At 37.7% G+C, this 20,215-nt stretch overlaps 1 protein-coding gene across 2 annotated transcripts in view; it reads left to right on the top strand.

Moving 5' to 3' along the window:
* Window positions 1–20,215, top strand: part of FHIP1A (FHF complex subunit HOOK interacting protein 1A) — a 258,682-nt gene that overhangs the window by 28,309 nt on the left and 210,158 nt on the right. For both annotated transcript variants that reach the window (XM_016952373.4, XM_016952372.4), the window contains one exon: window positions 16,509–16,616. The gene's annotated coding sequence lies outside the window, so the exon portion shown is untranslated. The remainder of the gene's footprint in view (window positions 1–16,508; window positions 16,617–20,215) is intronic.

Consider the following 20,215-nt stretch of genomic DNA (forward strand, 5'->3'; position numbering starts at 1 on the left):
TATGGGACACTCCTGGGTGGCAGCAGAACAGCCCTGGAGATCCGTGTTGCCTCCCATCTCTAAGGTGCTTTTAAGCTAATTTTCTGGCTTTTTGCCTACTACGTGTGTGTAATGGGACTATTTTCCTTGGTAGGTTCTTAGATACTCTCCGATATGTTTGGGTTCTCAGGAATACCTGTTTCTGGTTCGGGCACCATGGCCTTGGCTCACTGCCTGGCCTGCAGGATTCAGGCAGTGGACATACTAGTAACCTAGCGGGGCACCTGTCACACTACACTAACCAGAAAAAGGATTTAATTCTTTTCATTGTATTTCTCTCTCCCTTTCCCTCTGAAAACCAAAAGTATGGGATTTGTTTAACTAAAAAACAAAAAAACAAAACAAAACAAAAAAATCTACCTCACCAGAATTATTTATTTATTTATATTAGATTGGTGCAAAAGTAATTGCGGTTTTTGCCTTTTTTTTTTTTTTTTTAAAAGGCAAAAATTGTGATCACTTTTCACCAACCTAATAGACAAGAATCTGGCCCTGTTACCCAGGCTGGAGTGCGGTGGCATGATCATAGCTCATTGCAGCCTCCAATTTCTGGGCTCAAGTGATCCTCCCACCTCAGCCTCCCTAGTAGCTGTGATTACAAGTACACACCACCACACCTGGCTAATTTTTAAAATTCTTTGTAGAGAATGGGGTCTTGCTGTGTTGCTCAGACTGGGCGTGAGCTTCTGTCCTCAAGTGATACTCCCACCTCAGCCTCCGGAATTTTGTTTAAAAAAGAAAGGTTACGTTAGGGTCTTGAAAGTGTCTTTTGAAGTAGTATGTAGTTGAAAACATATCTTTAAGGACCCTTTATTGAATTAATGAAACACCCGTGTACTCAGCATAATACTGATTATATTATGTAGTTTCAAGTTTTCTTTTATTTTAAAGCATGTTTTCTTCAAATGAAGCTTAAACGGTTGCATTTTCCACATATAAATATGTTTCAATTCTGGTAGACTCAGATGAAAAATCTAGAACCTAGTTTCCTAATTAACAATAAAGATTGTGCTATATGAAGTTATGCATAAATAATTAAAAGAGGATGGCTTGGCATTAAAAGGACTGACTCCAGAGTCTTCCTTGGGGAAGGGTTGTTGTGGGGACTAAAGGAGTTTATTATTTATGACAAGTATTTAGAATAGTGTCTGACACAAAGTAAGTGCTATATAAGTGTTTGCTGTTTTTATTATTGCTATTATGTGGCTTAAGCCATTTATTTGTATAATTTTAAAAAGTTTTTTTTTTCATTGCCTTACCCCTAGAAGGATTTGAGCCTCTTCCAAAGCAACTGAAAGGGCTTCTGCTTTCAGTAGAAGTTAATGAAAAGCTAGAGTTTTGGAACTCCCCCTTCTGCCCCAGCTGTCTTTTGTTCTAAGATGAAGTTTCTTAAATTTGGTGGTTCTACATTTTCTCCTCTGTAACATGATGGTCTAAGTTGACATCTGTAAGATGACAGTTCCAAGTTCTGATATCTTTTCAAGCCACAACAATTCTGTGACTCTTTGATCTTACCTTCTGCTTAAGCAAGAATGTTAGGGTTATTCCTTTAGAATTTTAGAACTGGAAAAGGCATTAACCAAACACTCCACTCTCTGGGGAACTCATCACTTCTCCTAGCTTCATTTAGTTTTTGTTGTTGTTTTCTTATAAATTACTAGCAATCTTTGTTCTTCCTTTTATGTATTTTTCTAAAGCACTTTTTACATACTGTATAATGTATTTAGTTATTATGTTTATTGTCTCTATCTCCATGTTGAATGTAAGTGTATTAGTCCGTTCTCACATTGCTATGAAGAAATACCCAAGACTGGGTCATTTATAAAGAAAAGAGGTTTAATTGACTCACAGTTCTGCATGGCTGGGGAGGCTTCAGGAAATTTACAGTCATGGCAGAAGACACCTATTCACAGGGCAGCAGGAGAGAGAATGAGTGCCAGCAGGGGAAGTGTCAGACACTTATAAAACCATGATCTTGTGAGAACTCACTATCATGAGAACAGAATGGGGGGGAACTGCCCCCCATGATTCTATTACCTCCCACTGGGTCCCTCTCATGACATGTGGGGATTACGAGTGTTACAATTCAAGATGAGATTTGGGTGAGGACACAGCCAAACCATGTCAGTAAGCTTCATGAAAGCAGGGGTCTTTGTCTTTTTTGTTCAGGTGCCTGACACATAGTAGGTGCCAAGTAGGGGCTCAAAAATATTGTTGGATGAACAAATAAATAGATTTTCAATTGTCTACTGGACAATTTCTAGTAGCTAGTCATCTCCAGTTCTTTTCTGAAGCAACTATCTTTCATGATTTTTCTTATCTCCACCAATGACACTACCTCCATGTTGTCAAGAGCAAACTCCTAGAGAAGTTGGCAGCCATACCTAGAACAGAAAAATTCAGTGATTTTCAAGGGGATTTAGGATAGTCACCACCATCATGGCCCTGGGTACACAAACAGTAGCAGTACAGTGTCACACAAGGTAGATGGGGCTGAATCTTCTCAGAGAACTGGGGGTAACTGGCCAACTGCCCAGGAAATTGCTTCAAGTTACCAAAATTTATTACAAAATCATAGCTTCTGTTGGGTATGCCTGATATGCTTCCTCTGTCATGTTAGTTCCATTGGAGATTCCTTATTGCTTCCAAGCAAATTCCCAGTTTTTGCAGCTTGGCATCCAGTTCCATCTCACACTAGTGCCCCTTGTCAGTTATCTGCTCAGCTGAGGCCTCCTCCTTAGTGTCGCCGAATGCAGTCCTGCTTCTGCTTTAAATCCCCTCTGTTCACTAGGCTGTTTTTCTTCACCCATTCAAATCCAACTTTTCTAATTGAGTACGCCAGCTTCTCAGCCCTCACTTGCATGAAGCCCCCCTATCATGTTTCTGGGCTCCCAAACACTATTATTCTTAAATATTTCATTTGCTTATCTCCTGCTTTCCTCACTTATGATAACCTTTTGAGGAAAGAGGCTAGTGGAATAATAGAGGTAGGGATTCGTGAATGAATCACAAATCCTAGCTAAAGCAAAACCCACAAAACCATGTTACAAAATTGACTTAAAGTAAGTGCATTTACTGGCCTGTCATGAAGTTTTCAAGGGGTTTAGAAAATTCTGAGATCAAGTCCTTTCTACTTTTTTTTTTTTTGTATTAAGATGACCTTTAAAAAAAAACTGGATGATAGTGTTAATACCTAGTAATAGTAATGGCTTCAAATGAATTATCTTTACTTGCAAAAATAGAACATTGGCAATTGAATTGATTGTGTGTGTGTATACATATGTACATACATATTATATATTTTTAAAAGTAATTTTATGGATCTCTGAGATCAGAGTCTGGGAAAGATGGTTGCTAATCACAGAAGTGTACATACACACTCTATCTCTTTATGTTGGCTGTTCTTTCCTCTGCTCAAGCTCAAAATATTCATTCTTCAGGGTCTCAGACATTGGCTTAAGATTCTCATGTTGTGGTTTGATTCTGGTTATCCAGCCAGGAGATGTGTGAAAGTTACTTCCATGTATGTAAAAACACCCTCCTTCCATTTCTTGAACTTCAAAGAATATTTTTTCTTGTTCTGTGCAGATTAATCTAGACAATGGCCTTCCATTCCCTTTTTAAGTAAATCAGCTTTGTTAAGCTCATCAAAAGAGAAATTTTATGTGGCTTTCTAATTTTTCAGGCTGATGAAAGAACTGAGGACACAAAAGACATTAATTTGTTCATTTTCTTTCCAAATCTTGAACGATTTGTTCTCTTGTTCCATATTGTAAGGCAAGTTAACATTTGCCTCCTATTTGTAATTGTTCCATAATCTCAAGTTTTCATTGAATGTTTCATTGAATTCACTATATGTTTACTCTTGGATTTTGACATTTTAATTATTAGGAACATTTGATCACATATAATCTTAGTAATGTTCAACAATACCACACTGCTCACATTTATGCAGAATGCTGACAGAATGACAGGCAGTGGGAGCCAAGATTATGTGCCGCGTGGCTGATTGGTGCAGGGGAAGGCAGGGTGTTCCCATGTTATAATGCAGTGTCTCTTGGTTACTGTGCAGTTCCAGACAATAGATACCTGCTGTTTTAGTCAGAGTTTGTTGGTTGCAAAGAACAGAAGCCCACTCAAATTAATTAAAAAAAAATCAACAAAACAACCCCCCAAACCTTAAAAATGTAGAATCTCTCAGCTAATCTATATGGCACTGGTAGACCCATGAGGGACTGTGGCATGGGCTGGAAATAGAAAGTCAAGAATCATGGTCATTGCCTCCTCTCTTGTTCTTCCTTTCTCTGCTCTCTATTTTCTTTTCTCTCACATGGGTCAGCATATTTATACATGCCAGCATTGACATGACCTTTTGGTTTTAGGCCCGTATTAGACCCTGCATTTTTCATAAGTCATATTCCCAAAAGATGCCATTTGATTGGCTTCATTTAGCCTGTGGAGTCATTCCTGCTGGATGAGGTTGCTACCCTGGGTTCAGTGTTCTTCAGGGTTTGGAGTAGGGGAGGATTTACATGGTACAAATTGGGAAGCTATTAGTTGGATATTGCATCTCCTGCATTGGTCCTTTGTTTCTAATCTGTTCTTCCATATGTTCTATCCTTGTGTCTTTTTGTTATATACTTTGAGAGATTTCCTTACTGTTATGGTAATTTTATTAAATTTCTATTTTGCCGATCACATTTTCAGAAATATTTAAAAGTTTTTTATTGTTCTCTATAATCACTTTATTTTCATTGTGTCTTATTCTTTAATGATTGTAGTTGACTGGGTGTGGGGTGCAGTGCATGGCTATAGCGCTGGCACTTTGGGAGGACAAGGTGGGAGTTCAAGTTCAGCTCCTGCTTGAGGCCAGGAGTTTAAGACCAGCCTAGATAACATAGCGAGACCCTGTTTCTACAAAAAATTGGTATAAAAATTAGTCAGGTATAGTGGAGCAAATCAGTTGGGCGTGGTGGTGTGCTTCTGTAGTCCCAGCTATGCAGGAGGCTGAGATAGGAGGATCACTTGAGCCCAGGAGTTCGAGGTTGCTGTGAGCTATGATCACACCACTACACTCCAGCCTGGGTGACAGAGCGAGACTGTCTTAAAGAAAAAAAAGATTCAAGAAGATACTACAACCATTTTTTGAGGATTGATCTTGCTCTGTCACCCAGGCTGGATCGCAATGGTGTGATCATAGAACTCCTGGATTTAAGGGATCCTCCCGCCTCAGCCTCAGTTACCACGCATGCCTGGCCACTCTTTGAAGTACAGTACTCTTTTGTTTCCCAAATTAACACTTCGCTTTCAGGGTCAGTTTTCCCCTCATGTTACTGGTTTTCCTTGTAGACTTGGTTCCCTATTCATAATAAGGAAAGAAAGATGGGAAAGTTTCCTCTGCTCTTTTAAAAAGATGTGTATGTAGAGCTTTTTTTTTTTTTTCCTTCTTTTTCCTCAGCTATCCCTCTTCCCTGAGTGAGAATTCTAAATGAAGCACTCTGTGTGTGTGTGTGTGTGTGTGTGTGTGTTTAGTACTGGGTTGTCTGCTGGCCAGCTTTTCTTCACCCCCAAAATGCCGTGAGGAAGTATTTACTCTGAGGTATCAGAATTCGCATCAGAAGCCTTCACAAGCCATCTCTTACTCCCTGCTGCCACAGTTGGTTCAGTTTCTTTAGAAATGAACCCTGAGATGTGTTGTCTGTCAATACACTTGGCCAGGCTGCGTGAAGGCTGTGCTAGAGGCAGAGGGAGAGATGGGAGTGCTAACTGTCATCACTTCACCCCCTATTTCCTGCTGCAGATCCTCTCCCCACTCTGTGATACCTGTTGACTCTGAGCCCAGAGCCTCCCCAGGCTCTATTGAGCAGATTGCCTCCTTGGTGGCCTTGGAGAGCAGCTTTCCCCCGTTTCGTCTGTGAGCGCATACTCCTTACCCTGTGTTCCAGGAATTTGTTGAAATCTCTTACCCATTTAAAGTTTCCTTCCAATGAGCTCTTTTCAATAGTATGGAATTCTCCCATTTTGTTCTTTGATGTTTCTCCCTGCATTAGGGACTCAGGAGGGACATGCAGGCGGTCAGGCATCTTGAAATGGAAGCCACATCAGGTTGTTCTTTTAAAAAATAACATTTGAGTCTTGGCTTTTATTTTGCTTTTTAAAATGAGACATATACATATAAAAGAATATACGTAAGTACATGTATAATTTAAAGAAAATTAATAAAATGAACATTGATACCTACTATATAGCTTAAGAAATTGAATGTCATATGAACAGTACCTTAGAAACCCGTTTGTCCTCCCTTCATTGTATCCCTTTTGTCCCCCACCCACTCCCCACGTTTCTCCTATGGTGACCGTTATCCTTCATTTCTTAGTCACTCATTTGCTTTTTAAAAAAATTCATTTGTCTTTTATATATTTATCTCTAGACAATATATTATTTAATTTTAGCTGCTTTTGTTCTTTCTACAAATGGAATTCCATAACATGTACACTTCTGTACCTTGCTCTTTTACGCAAGCTTATGTTTTTGAGATTTATCCATGTTTATTCATGAAGCCATATTTTAGTTATTTTTACTACAGTGTAGCACTGCATTGTAAGATATACTACAATTTAATTATCTTTTTAAAAGAGGATTACAATTTTTTACTGTATACTCATAGAACACTTCTGATACAAAATGTGTGTGGGTATTTCTCACACCAACCAATTCTTTAATTCTTGGCAGACATTGACTACTTATCCTCCAATTTAATTCTGACACTAACTGCCTGGAGTTAGAGAGCCCACACATTAAGGGCTCAGTCCAAGATTGCCCCCTACCTCAGATGCCACAAAAAGTAGGGGGTCCCCAGGTTTCCTACAACTTCTATCTGACTTGGCTACAAATTGGAGGTTTTCATGACCCCCTTCCTCAGGTTTGATAATTTGCTACAAAGGCTTGTAGAACCCAAGGAAAGTTTACTTACTGTTACTAATTTACTACAAAGTATATATTAAAGGATACAAATGAACAACCAAGTGAAGAGATAAATAGGGTGAGGTCTAGAAGGGTCCCAGCATAGGAACCTCAGTCTTGGTGGAGTTTGGGATATGCCACTCTCTCAGCATATCAACATGTTCTTGTACATCAACCAGGAAGCTCTCTGAACCCCGCAGTTTAGGGATTTTATGAAGGTTCCGTTTATGTAGTAGGCATGATTGATTAAATCATTGGCCATTGGTGATTGAACTCTATTTGTAGCCCCAGCAAGGTGGAGTGGGGGGTGGAGGAGTGGGGATGAAAATTCCAACCCTTTAATTAAATGATTGATTCTGATGACAACCAGCCCCTATCCTCCAGGAGTCACCTCATTAACATAAATTCAGGTGTGTTTGAAAAGGGCTTATTATGAATAATAAAAGACATCCCTCTTATCCCATCACCCAGGAAATTTTAAGGGCTTTAGGAACCCTGTGCCAGGAATTAGGGGACAAAGGCTAAATATATATATAGGTCTTCTACATTATGAAATACATGAGCACCTTTAGTTCCAGCTATTCAGGAGGATAAGGCAGGAGGATTTCTTGAATCTAGGAGTTTGAGGCTGCAGTGACCTATGATCACACCTCTGCACGCCAGCCTGAGAGACCTCATCTCTTAAAAAAAAATATATATATATATATATTTCATACGATATGTTATTATATTGCAGTATCACACTTTCTACTGCTGGTGAACATTTGTGTTTGTGTAATCATATAATCATGAGAAAGATTGCTATGAAGGTAGCGCTGTTGCACATGTGCAAGAGTTTCTCTAGGATATAAACCTAGGAGTGGAATTGCTGCTTCCTAGAGTATATGTGTGTTTAGTTTTACTAGGTGATGACAACTGCTTGCCTGAGTGGTTGTACTAGGATACAGTATATCAGTGTATGAAATTGTCTGTGGCTCCCCATCTTGGACAACACATGGTATGATCAGACTTCTTAAATCTTTTGCCTGTGGATGTGGAATCATTTCTTACTGCGTGTTTTTAAAATCGAGATGTGATATATGTGTACTAAAATTTACCTTATTGTGGCCTTAACTTTCATTTTTAAGGATTTATTTTCATATGGCTACTAACCTTTCATGCTTTCTCTTCTATAAATTTTTGCCATATCTTTCCAATTAGCTCCTCTTTTAGATTGGTGGATGTGCCTTATATATTCTGGATATACTGTACATATACACACATAATGTCATGGGATTTCTTTCTTCCTTTCCTTTCCTTTCCTTTTCCCTTTCCTTTTCCTTTTTTTTTTTTTTTGCAGGATTCATTTTACCAGGAGAAAAAGGCAGTGCTTATATCCAGTAGTCAGTTTTCTGTAAATATGAATGTGTTGTTCTTTTTCTTTTTTTTTTGGTTGTGGTTTAATCTTTGACAAAATTGGGAAGTTTCGGTGCTTTAAAAAGTTTAGAGTCTTTTTTTCCTTCACCTTCCTAATCTCTTACCTCTGTTGTGAAACATTGTGATTGAGAATGTATCCTTGTATTCAATAACTCAGAATGTTTTCCTTAGAGTGCACACTATTAAAGTTGGTGTATGAAGCTTAAGATACTTGTGGTGCTTGGCGCTTGTGAGGCTGGCTCTGCTGATAGATAGCTGTTTTGGAGGTATCAGTCCACAGGCTGGCCAGCACTTGAGGAGATGAGTTGTGAATGCTGATCCAGACTTATAATATGAGAGCTGTAGTGTTTTTCTTGATTCTGTAGTTAACACATTTATGAAATTTAATGGAAAAGTAAGTTGGCTTTAATAAAATTATAACATTAATTAGTAACCATTCTTTTTTCCATTTAATGATTTACCCTGAAGTTAACTTAAGGGATATTTTCTGTTAAGTGGTGATATTTCTATGGGTAAAAACTTAATAAAATGACTAAAATGGCAAATCTTTGCATATTTCACCACATTAGTAATTTATTTTAAAAGATACTCTTTGGAAGACTTCTTAGGACTGTAACAAAAGTGTGAAAATGAACTCTGAAATAGTTTGTCTGTTTTTGAATGCAGAGAGGTCTTCCAAATGTTAATTCAAGGTATTGATGTATGGTAACTAGCAATATGTCTTTTACATAGCTGCTTGGTCCTTCTCATGACTGTTCTTTTTGGAAGGCTTACGTGTTCTTAGAGTTTTTGTAAACATTTGGAATGTTTTTCAAGGAATGCATTTTCATTTCACTTCTGCTCGAAGTATTAGCTATCACTTCCCCTGTGCTGCAGCCACACAGGTCTTCTTTCATTTCCTCGAATCACCATACTTTTCCTGACTTAGAACCTTCCCATATGTTGATCTTCACCCTCTGCCCACTATCATTTATATTGTTTATTTTTTAAAAATTGTAGTGAAATATACATTTTATGGGCTGAATTGTGCCCACTCAAAATTCATATGTTGAAGGCCTAACCCCCAAAACCTCAGAATGTGATTGTATTTGAAAATGGGGGTTATTTAAAGAGGTAATTAAGTTAAAAGGAGGTCATGAGGGTGGCCCTTCATTTGATACAACTGGTATCCTTATAAGAAGAGGAAATACAGACACAGACAGGTACAAAGGAAGACCATGTGAAGTTATAATGAGAAGACAGCCATCTGCAAGCCAAGGAGAGAAACCTCAGGAGAAACCAACCTTGCCTGCACCTCGATCTTGGACTTCTAGCTTCCAGAATTTTGTTTGTTTGTTTTTGAGACAGAGTCTTGCTCTGTAGCCCAGGCTGGAGTGCAATGGCACAATCTCAGCTCACTGCAACCTCCACCTCCCAGGTTCAAGCAATTCTTATGCCTCAGCCTCTGGAGTAGCTGGGACTACAGGTGTACACCAACACACCTGGCTAATTTTTTTGTTTTTTTTTTTTTTTTGGTAGAGATGGCATTTCACCATGTTGGCCAGGCTGCTCTTGAGCTCCTGGCCTCAAGTGACCCTCCCGTCGTAGCCTCCGAAAGTGCTGGGATTACAGGTGTGAACCTCTGCACCTGACCTAGCCTCCAGAATTTTGAGAAAATAAATTTATGTTATTTAAGCCACCCAGTCTATGTTTTTCTGTTATGGCAGCCTGAGAAACTAATATAATACATAACACAAATGAGCATTTTAACAGTTTTTAAGCATACAGTTCAGTCGCATAAAGTAGGTTCACATTGTTGTACAACCATTACCACCATCCATCTCCAGAACTGTTTTCATCTTGCTAATCTGAAACTCTACCCATTAAACAGTAATTCCCCATTATCCCCCTTGGCCTCCAGCTCCTGGCAACCACAATTCTACTTCTCCATGAATTAGACTACTCTAGGTACCTCTAGACTAGAATCATACAGTATTTGTCCTTTTGTGACTGGCTTATTTCACTTAGCATAACATCCTCAAAGGTCATCCATGGTTTAACATGTGTCAGAATTTTCTTCCTTCTTGATGCTGAATACTCCAGTGTATGTGTATATTCCATATTTTGTTTATCATCTATCGATGGGCACTTGGGTTTCTTCTAGTTTTTGGGTGTTGTGAATGCTATGAACATGGGTGCACAAATATCTTTATGAGTCCCCACTTTCACTTCTTTTGGGTATCTATTTAATACCCAGGAGTTTAGAATTGCTGGATCATATGGAAGTTCTATCTTTAATTTTTTTGAGGAACTGCCGTACTGTTTTCCTTACCGGCTGTACTATTTTACATTCCTTTCAACAGTGCACAGGAGTTCCAGTTTCTTGGTTTTTTAGTTAGGTCTTTCTGGTTAGTCTGTCTCATGGTGCCCAATTATATTCTTTCATAACATTTACCACAGTTTCTAATGATACATTTTGTATGTTTTTAGTGTCTACCTTTTCAACTAGACTGTAAACTTGAGCAGGGATGATGATGTTTTTTTTAGTATCTCCATAGCATTCTAGTATGATGCCTGATACATAGTAAGCTCAAAAATAATGATTGCATAACTAACTGAATGAATGAATACATGATATGCTTATTTTGTGCCTGGTATAGTATTGAGCATATTTTATATGTTATTTTATTTTCACTACAATCCTTTGAGGCAGGCATTATTTGTAACCTCAGTTACACATGAGGAAACTGAGGTATGGAGAAGTGAAGTAGCTTGCTCAGAATTAAGCAAGTTAGTGAGTGTTGGAGGTGGCATCTTAAAATTAAAATTTTTTTAAATTGACACATTATAATTATACATATATATGGGGTACAACTTGATATTTCAATACATGTATACATTGTATAATGTTCAAATTAGGGTAGTTAGCATATTCATCACCTCATGCATTTATCATTTCTTTGTGGTGAGAACATTCAAAAACCTCTCTCCTAACTATTTTGTAATATGAAATACCTTACTGTTAACCATAGTCACCCCACTGTGCAATAGAACACAGAACTTATTCCTCCTGTCTAACTGTAACCTTTTTCCCCTCTACCAACTTTTCCCCATCCTCCCCTCTCCCATCCTTTCCCCAAGGAGGTGGCATCTTAATACTTGTCTGTCTATACAAAGTTTCTGCTTCTAATCATTCTTACCTCTAGAGGCAGCATGTGTCCTGGGGTGTGTTGGGATGGTGTTAAATAATGCCACAAACTCGTATTTTGCTTTTGATGAAATGACAGTCTGTGAAGGTTTACAATGTATTTTTTTTAACTTGAGTTTTTCTGTGATGATTTTTTAAATAATAGATTTGCATGTTCCTTTTTTTCTCTGAGTTTAGAAATCTTAAGTTTTATCAGCCTTAAATATTGAGTACCTTGACATCTTTACTCAAAAATTCCCTCAAAATTAAAATTTTACAAATAAGATGTACTTTGATGGTGTTGACAGGGATTGTCATGAGCACACATTTCATAAAAGTTTAAAATGTTTAAGTTTGTTGACTGGTGATATGGAATCCAAGAAGTATTATTTGAAAAAACTTATTTTAATAAAAGCAATGCTTATACATTGCAAAAAGGTCAAACGTAAAGAAATGTATAAAATAAAAAGTAAAACTGAAATGTCTAGCCTCAGCCTAATAGATTTTTTATACATTCTTATTTATACTGTTTCATTTCACTCAAATAAGATCATACTGTAAAGCTGTTTCCATTTAATAATATCTTTTGGATATTTTTTCTTTGCACATATACACTATAGGCTAAGAAGTATAGACCATATACTTTTTAAGGGGTGAATTGTGTTCTAGTTTATGGATATACCGTTATTTATTTAATCTATCCTCTTCTAATATAAATTTGGATTGTGTATTTGTTTATTTGACTTCTGTAAACCATGCTGCAGTGAACATTCTTGTCTGTATATCTTGGTATGCTTACACGACTGTATATATAGGGTAAATTACTATCAGTGATATTGCTGAGTAATACCACTGTTAGGCCAATACTCTGATAGGCCAATTTGCCCTCCAAAATTGTTGCAACAAATGTCTTTAAGATTTTTCTGTTTACGCACACCTTCAACAACTTTTAATATTTGTACATATGAATGACAAATGTTTCAGTGGTGTTTTGATCTTTGTTAATATTCTTTCTTTATCTCGTCTTTTTTTTTTTGAGACAGAGTTTCGCTCTGTCCCCCAGGCTGGAGTGCAGTGGTGCAATCTCAGCTCACTGCAACTTCTGACTCCCGGGTTCAAGTGATCCTCCCACCTCAGCCTCCCAAGTAGTTGGGATTACAAGTGTGTGCCACCATGCTTGGCTAATTTTTGTATTTTTAATAGAGATCGTGTTTCATCATGTTGGCTAGGCTGGTCTCTAACTCCTGGCCTCAAGTGATCCACCCTGCTAGGCCTCCCAGAGTGTTGGGATTACAGATGTGAGCCACTGCGCCTGGCCAATCTTCATTACTTTAAATTGAGAATGAGACTCAGTGTCTTTTTATATAACTATTGGCTGTTTGTCTTTCTTTTTCTGTATTTGTACCCTTTGCCTATAGTTTTTGGGGGTTTTCATCTTTTTCTTATTGATTTTTAAATGCTCTTTTTAGGTTAATAAAACTTTAATTATGTACTATAGATATTTTTCCCAGGTTACCTTTCAACTTTATTTATTTTTGCTTTACATTTTTACTTAGTCAAATGCATTAGCCTTTTATGGTTCCTGGTGATTGGGTCATCTATGTTTTCTAATGTTTTTATAATTCCTTTTATTTTAACACTCAAATCTTGAGCAAGCAGGAGTTCATTTTGGTATAAGGAATGCTGAGACATTTTAAATACAGTTCTACATGAAAGATAGAATCTAATGAATTATCTGTGCTTCCTGGCCTTTAGGTCTTTGCTGTGCTATTCCTTCTTTCTAAAATGTTCTAGTTCCCCCATATCTTTGTGTATTGAACTATGAAAGCACACCAAGAACTACGGAAGTAGATGATAAGAGGTCAATTTCTTCCTACTGATCCTTTGACCAACCCACGGTTGAATGATTATTTTCTGAAATTAGCAGGGGACACATGAATTTAAAGCTCTATTTCCAGTAAATTCTTTTCAAATAGTATTTGATGACATTTTTATAATAAAGTGCTTTTTTTCAGTTGCATGTGTTTTTCTTTTTTCTTTTTCTTTCTTTTTTTTTTTTGAAACAGGGTTTTGCTCTATCTGTTGCCCAGGCTGAAGTGCCATGGCACTCTCACGGCTCATTACAGCCTTGACCTCCTGGGCCCAAGAGATCTTCCCATCTCAGCCTTCCAAGTAGCTGGGACCACACACACACCACCATGCTCAGCTAATTTTTAAAATTTTTTTGTAGAGATATGGTCTCCTTACGCTGCCTAGGTTGGTCTTAAACTCTGGAGCTCAAGCGATCCTCTTGCCTTGGCCTCCCAAAGTGTTAGAATTACAGGCGTGAGCCACCACGCCTGGCTACAATTAGATGTATTTTTCAAGTTAAACCTCAACAAGGATTCTGTTATTAGTAAGCTTTGTGAAAATCAGTAGATTAGACTCATTAACATGGTTCTCAAAGGAGATTTTATCGAATGTAAAACTTGAAGATGTTACCTTCTGTCAATGCTCATTTGAAAAATGCTCTGGTTTTTAGCGCTCTGTATTCTGGCAGATAAAAATGTCCGTGCTTGGAAAATATGGACACCTTAGTGAAAGGAGATATGAACACTTTACCTCCAGAGTTTAAGCATTTAGTTTTTTAAATGTAAATTTTTCTGGTTATAAAAGTGATACATCAGGCTGGCGTGGTGGTTCACACCTGTAATTCCAGCACTTTGGGAGGCTGAGGTGGGCGGATCAGTTGAGGCCAAAAGTATGAGAGCAGCCTGGCCAAGATGGTGAAACCCTGTCTCTACTAAAATAAATAAATAAATATCCATATCTGTATCTGTCTATATATGTATATAGATGTATATATAAACTAGCTGGGTGTGGTGATTCATGCCTGTAGTCCCAGCTACTTGGGAAAATGAGGCATGAGAATTGCTTGAACCCAGTAGGCAGAGGTTGCAGTGAGCAGAGATTGGCGCCACTGTACTCCAGCCTGGGTGACGGAATGAGACTCTGTCTCAAAAAAAAAAAAGATACATTTATATTCTAGGACATCTTGGATATAGAGAAAGTATATATTAAACACTGTAATGCCATCATCTAGAGATAGCCACCATTAAATTTTGGCATATTTATTTCTAGTATTTACCTTTTCCTATGTCTGCAGACATTGAAACATATATATACACACACACACACACACACACACACACAAACACACACAAACATACATTGATATTTTATAAAATTAGGCCTATACTGGACATAGTTTTTTTTTTTTTTTTTGAGATGGAGTCTTGCTCTGTTGCCCAGGCTGGAGTACAGTGGCGTGATCTCGGCTCACTGCAACTCCACCTCCTGGGTTCAAGCGATTCTCTTGTCTCAGCCTCCCGAGTAGCTGGATTACAGGCGCCTTCCACCATGCCTGGCTAATTTTTGTATTTTTAGTAGAGATAGTGTTTCACCATGTTGGCCAGGCTGATCTCAATCTCCTGACCTCAAGTGATCCGCCCGCCTTGGCCTCCCAAAATGCTGGGATTACAGGCATGAGCCACTGCACCTGGCCCATAGTTTTAATTTTTCATTTGCTATTATGATATAAGCATTTTTCCATACCATTAAATATTCTACAAGGTTTGCCACTTAGCTATGCAATCTTGGACAAGTCATTTAACCTCTCAGTGCCTTATTTTGTCATCTACAATAGGGATAATAATGGAGATAATGATAATATACTCACCGGTCAAGTTTATTGTATGCATTAAATTCATGTAACACATACAACAAACTTATTAATGTGTGTAAAGTATTCAGAACAGGCATGAGATATTATAAATGCTGAGTTGATATTATTCTTATTCTAAAAACCTGATTTCGGATCACCTGAGGTTGGGAGTTCGAGACCAGCTCGACCAACATGGAGAAACCCCGTCTGTATTAAAAATACAAATGCGTGGTGGCGCATACCTGTAATCCCAGCTACTGGGGAGGCTGAGGCAGGAGAATCGCTTGAACTGGGAGGCGGAGGTTGCGGTTTTTGAACTGGGAGGCGGAGGTTGCGGTGAGCCGAGATAGCACCATTGCACTCTAGCCAGGGCAACAAGAGCGAAACTCCATCTCAAAAACAAAAACAAAAACAAAACAAAACAAAAACACCAAAAACCATGATTTATAATTTTTCATAGTATTTCATCCTATGAATATATAATAATATATTTAGCCACTTCCTTATGGGACACTTTTTAAAAACCAAATATTCGTTATTACAGGTAATGCTGTGATGAATAAACATTTTTTACATAATTTTTTCCCATAGGAATGTACATAATATACATTTCCTAGAAGTGATATTACTGGGCATCACAGCTTTCAGGTATAATACAATGTCCTTTTGATTTTATTATGGAAAAGTGGTGTTAAAATATGGGTTTTTAATTATCACTGGATTAAGACAGAGTTGATTCTTAAAGGGTTGTGATATGGCATTCATATACCTATTGATTTAGGCATATCACATTGGAGGCACATCAAGAGCCATTGGAGTTATTGGTGTGAAAGACAGGCAGCCATTTCTTTTCCTCCCTGTTTGGGCCAAAGACTGTTCCTATAGGTAACTTTGGGTCTGCTTGTATGACACAGAACAAGCTATGCCAAAATGCAGGCATTTTCCACTACAGAGCCTCTGAAATAGCTCTTTTGCAGAACTAAAGAGGCTAGTAAGTTTGTTACCTTTTGCCCTCAATGTAAAATTTTTATATTCCTAAGTGTTTATAGCTGTGTTTGTTTAAAACACGCATGTCCCTAAAACTTCCAGTCCAAAGAAGAAAACAGAGCAAGGTTGAGGCAAATTAGGCCTTAGAAATCTGAAGCAGAGATTATAGTAAAACACAAAAGGTCTGGGAGATGCACAGGTGTTTTTCTGAAGGACTTTTTTTTTTTTTTCCAGGTGATACACTTGGGTGTTGAAGGACATTTTTGAAATCGTGAGAACTCAATGTTTGACTATGAATGTTTCGTTATAACTGCCTGGAAGGTTAGCGTCAAAGAAGTTGAGGTAGGAATATTTATAAATATGTTCCTTAACTTTTAGCTTGTGTGTGAAAATGGAAAAGATTATGTGGCTTAATGTTAATTTTCCTTGGCCCCTTATGTGGATTTCCCCATAACCCAGTTGCAATTCTTGGTGGCTTACGCTGGCAAAACAAAAATCATTCTTCACTGTGGTTTGGAACAGAGATACCAGATCTTATTGGGAGGGCAAATCCAGGAACCCTTCCCCACATTTTGCCATTCTGAACTCTGATTTGTATAGATGATGATTTGACTCTGAAGCTGCTTAGTTTAACAATTACAAGTTCACAATGTTAAGGACCAACAGTAGCATCATGAGGCTTAGTAAAATTAATTTTACACACACAAGTTATATTTTTCTTCATGCAGTTTGTACACTTACTGGTTTGAGAATTCACAGAAAATATAATTAAAGCTATCAAAGCCAAAGAATATAAAGATGTTTCCTCTATCGTTAGCCAGTCTTCAGTGTCACTGTAATAATAGCACCTTGTGTAAGAACTCTAAAAACCTTGCCAATGCTTTATAGGCTTTGTAAACTGAGATAACCACTGCTGTCATTAAAGGAGGGCAGGTCATCCCTCAGCAGGGATCAGCTACTCCTGCCTCCTACTGTTTGCTGGTTTAATTCTCTTTGTAATAGTGAGGCTGGATTAGGAGTCTAGAGCTAGCACTGCATGCCTTTCCAAAGGAACCATGGAAGGACTAGGAGTCAATTTCATTACTTTCTTGAGGTGTGCCCCCCCCACCCCCCCAGGTCTTTTCCTCATATTTTGGAAGTTCAGAGCCGGTTCAGGGAGATGCCACTTCTTCCTTCAGTGCTGTGGGTATTTTCTGAAAGCCTTCCATCAGTGGTCCTGATCTTGGTCAGTGGGACCACATTTCAGTCTTTGTTATTACACAGAATACAGCACTGCTTCTAAAGGCAAAGAGGCAGAGAGCTGGGTTTACTTTACTGTTAATTAATTGATTGATTAGTTGTTTCATTTATGTTTAACAAATAGATACCAGGAGTCTGCTGTTTGTTGAGAGCTACATTAAACTCTGTGGAAGTATATAAAACATATAAAACACAGTTCCTGTTGAAAGCAGTCTGGAATATTAGATGGAAGCACTGAGCCCTAGAGAACAGAATAGAAAAATTTAATATTTTCCTGTTCTAACTTTGCCCACACAGGTTTTCCATTAGTGATAAAAGGACGTAACTGATAATTCAGAAACACATACCTTCTTAACATACATCATCTATGGAAAAAAAAGCCGTTAAGGCACCAAAAAAAACCCACTGTAGGACTGTAAAGATATTTACCTATTACAGAGATTTATTGACATGATAAAATTAAACAACCATAACTCTCTAATTTATTAGAAAATCTCCATCACCTTCTGTCATTCCCAAAAGTCTATCCATTGAAAAGGTTCTTTTTAAAATAACATCAGCTTTCAGTACTCTAAAATGAAAACAAATGGGCTTTTTTCAAGGTTTACAAAATTTTTTCAAAATAAATGCAAAGTAAAAGACAGGGCCAGCTGGTGGTGGAAAGGACTAAGGATTTCATTGTGTGGTACAGAGCTGGAGTGCTGTGGAACTCAAGTGAGGAGAGTTGGGCATTAAACCTCTCGGAAGATGAAATGAAGGGAAAGCAAATGAGGAAAATCAGGTAGAGAGCTACTTTCTGCACATTTACTTCTGACTCCTTATGGGACTTCTTAAGGGCACTTTGGAAATGTACCCTGATCCACCAATCATGGTTACATACAGTATTGTTAAAATATATAAACATTTAAAATCTCATAATGAAAGTATAACTTTTATAGAGCAGAAGACTTAGAAAACATACACATAACACACAAAAGAAAAATAAATCATCTATAATCTGGCCACTTAGAAATAACTATTGTTATGCCCTTACTTTTTTTCCAATGTAAATGATTTTGATTGCATTTACATTGGATTCCCAGAGCAGAGGGTAAACAGATTCCATAAAAATAATGAGTTGGATTCATATGAGATTGTTGTATTGGTTATTGTGACAATAATTTTGGCCCTGTCTACCTTTTACTTTGCAGTTATTTCAAAAAATTTTTGTATAGCTTGAAAAAAACCTATTTGTTTTTATTTTACAGTATTATTGTGATTATTTTAGAGTATTTGAAAGCTAATGACATTATTTTAAAGAGGATCTTTTCAATGGATAGACTTCTGGGAATGACAGAAGGAGATTTTCTAATAAATTAGAGAGTTATAGTTGTTTAGTTTTCTCATATCAATAAATCTCTGTAATAGGTAAATATCTTTATGGTCTTATAGTGGGGCTTTTTTGGTAATTTTAACAGTTTTTCCCCCATAAATGATGTATGTTAAGAAGGTATGTGTTTCTGAATTATTAGTTATGTCCTTTTATCATTAATGGAAAACCTGTGTGGGCTAAGTAAGAATAGAAAAATATGAAATGTCAGACAACTTAAAGTTTCTGATATGTGTGAAGCTATTAGGTGAATTTAAGCCCTTGACCACTGACAGGTGCATTTGGAACAGGAAATTGCCTGAGCAGTGGCCTTCTGCATGTAGGGAAGAGCCCTGGCCCTGGAAGTGTGCTTTCTGAATCTGAAATTATTCTATTTGGTCTATCCGTTTTGTGCCCTACCAGGAAAGGGAGAGAGGGGTTTTGTGTTTTAGAAGAACCTCACAAATTCTCCATGTTCCAGAACTTATTACTGACTGTAAAACTGCAAAGTAGAGTTTATTCCTTTTCCCTCCACCTGTCACATATATGTCTTTTGACTGATTGAGAAATCTTAACCTTTTTGGAAATTAGTGGCTCCTTTCTGTGTTTTTTAAAAAGGTGTTTTTTAGTATACTGTCTGGCTGCCCTAGTTCTATAATGTCTTTGATTTAACTCCCCTTCCGCCCCTTTTTTAGGTATCTCTGAGACCTTTTTTGGAGGGGTGGGGATCACAAACTCAGAGGCCAGGCAGGTAGTATAATATGAATGTAAGTTTCTAGGGAGGAATGGTAAGAACTATGACAGACTGGAAAATACTTCTGTCTCCAAAGGTAATTAAAATAAAACAAAAACAGAAATATATTTTGATGGCCAAACAGGAAATCCAGATTTGGCTTGAAGCCTACCAGTTTATGGTCCCTGTAGTAATAATGGTAGTAGAGTAGTCATGTAATGATAATGATTGTAAAAATAGCTAACATTTATTGAGCACTTACTATGTGCCAGGCACATGTGCTATCTTATTCTGTCTTCACAGTAAAGGTAAATGTTATTATTATCCCCACCTTAGAGATGAAACTGAGGCTTAGAGAGGTTCTTTGCCCATGTCGCAGAGATCATAAGTAGCAGAGTGAAAGCCAGGTTTGTCTAACTCAGAATCATGAGCTCTGTGATGTGTTTTGCTTTTAGGCCACAGAACTTTGAATTGCACTTGGAAGAAAATAGTCAGTGGTTAAGCTACTCAGAGTGTTGGCACCAACCAGTTTTGTGGCCTTGGGGGAAGAAGCCAGGCCTGGAAAAAGGGGCAGTGTTCTTGGTCCTATAAGGAGGAGGAAACAGCCTAGCCAGGTCTGCT

This window comes from Pan troglodytes, chromosome 3 (genome assembly GCF_028858775.2).
Source record: "Pan troglodytes isolate AG18354 chromosome 3, NHGRI_mPanTro3-v2.0_pri, whole genome shotgun sequence".
Lineage (NCBI taxonomy): Eukaryota > Metazoa > Chordata > Mammalia > Primates > Hominidae > Pan > Pan troglodytes.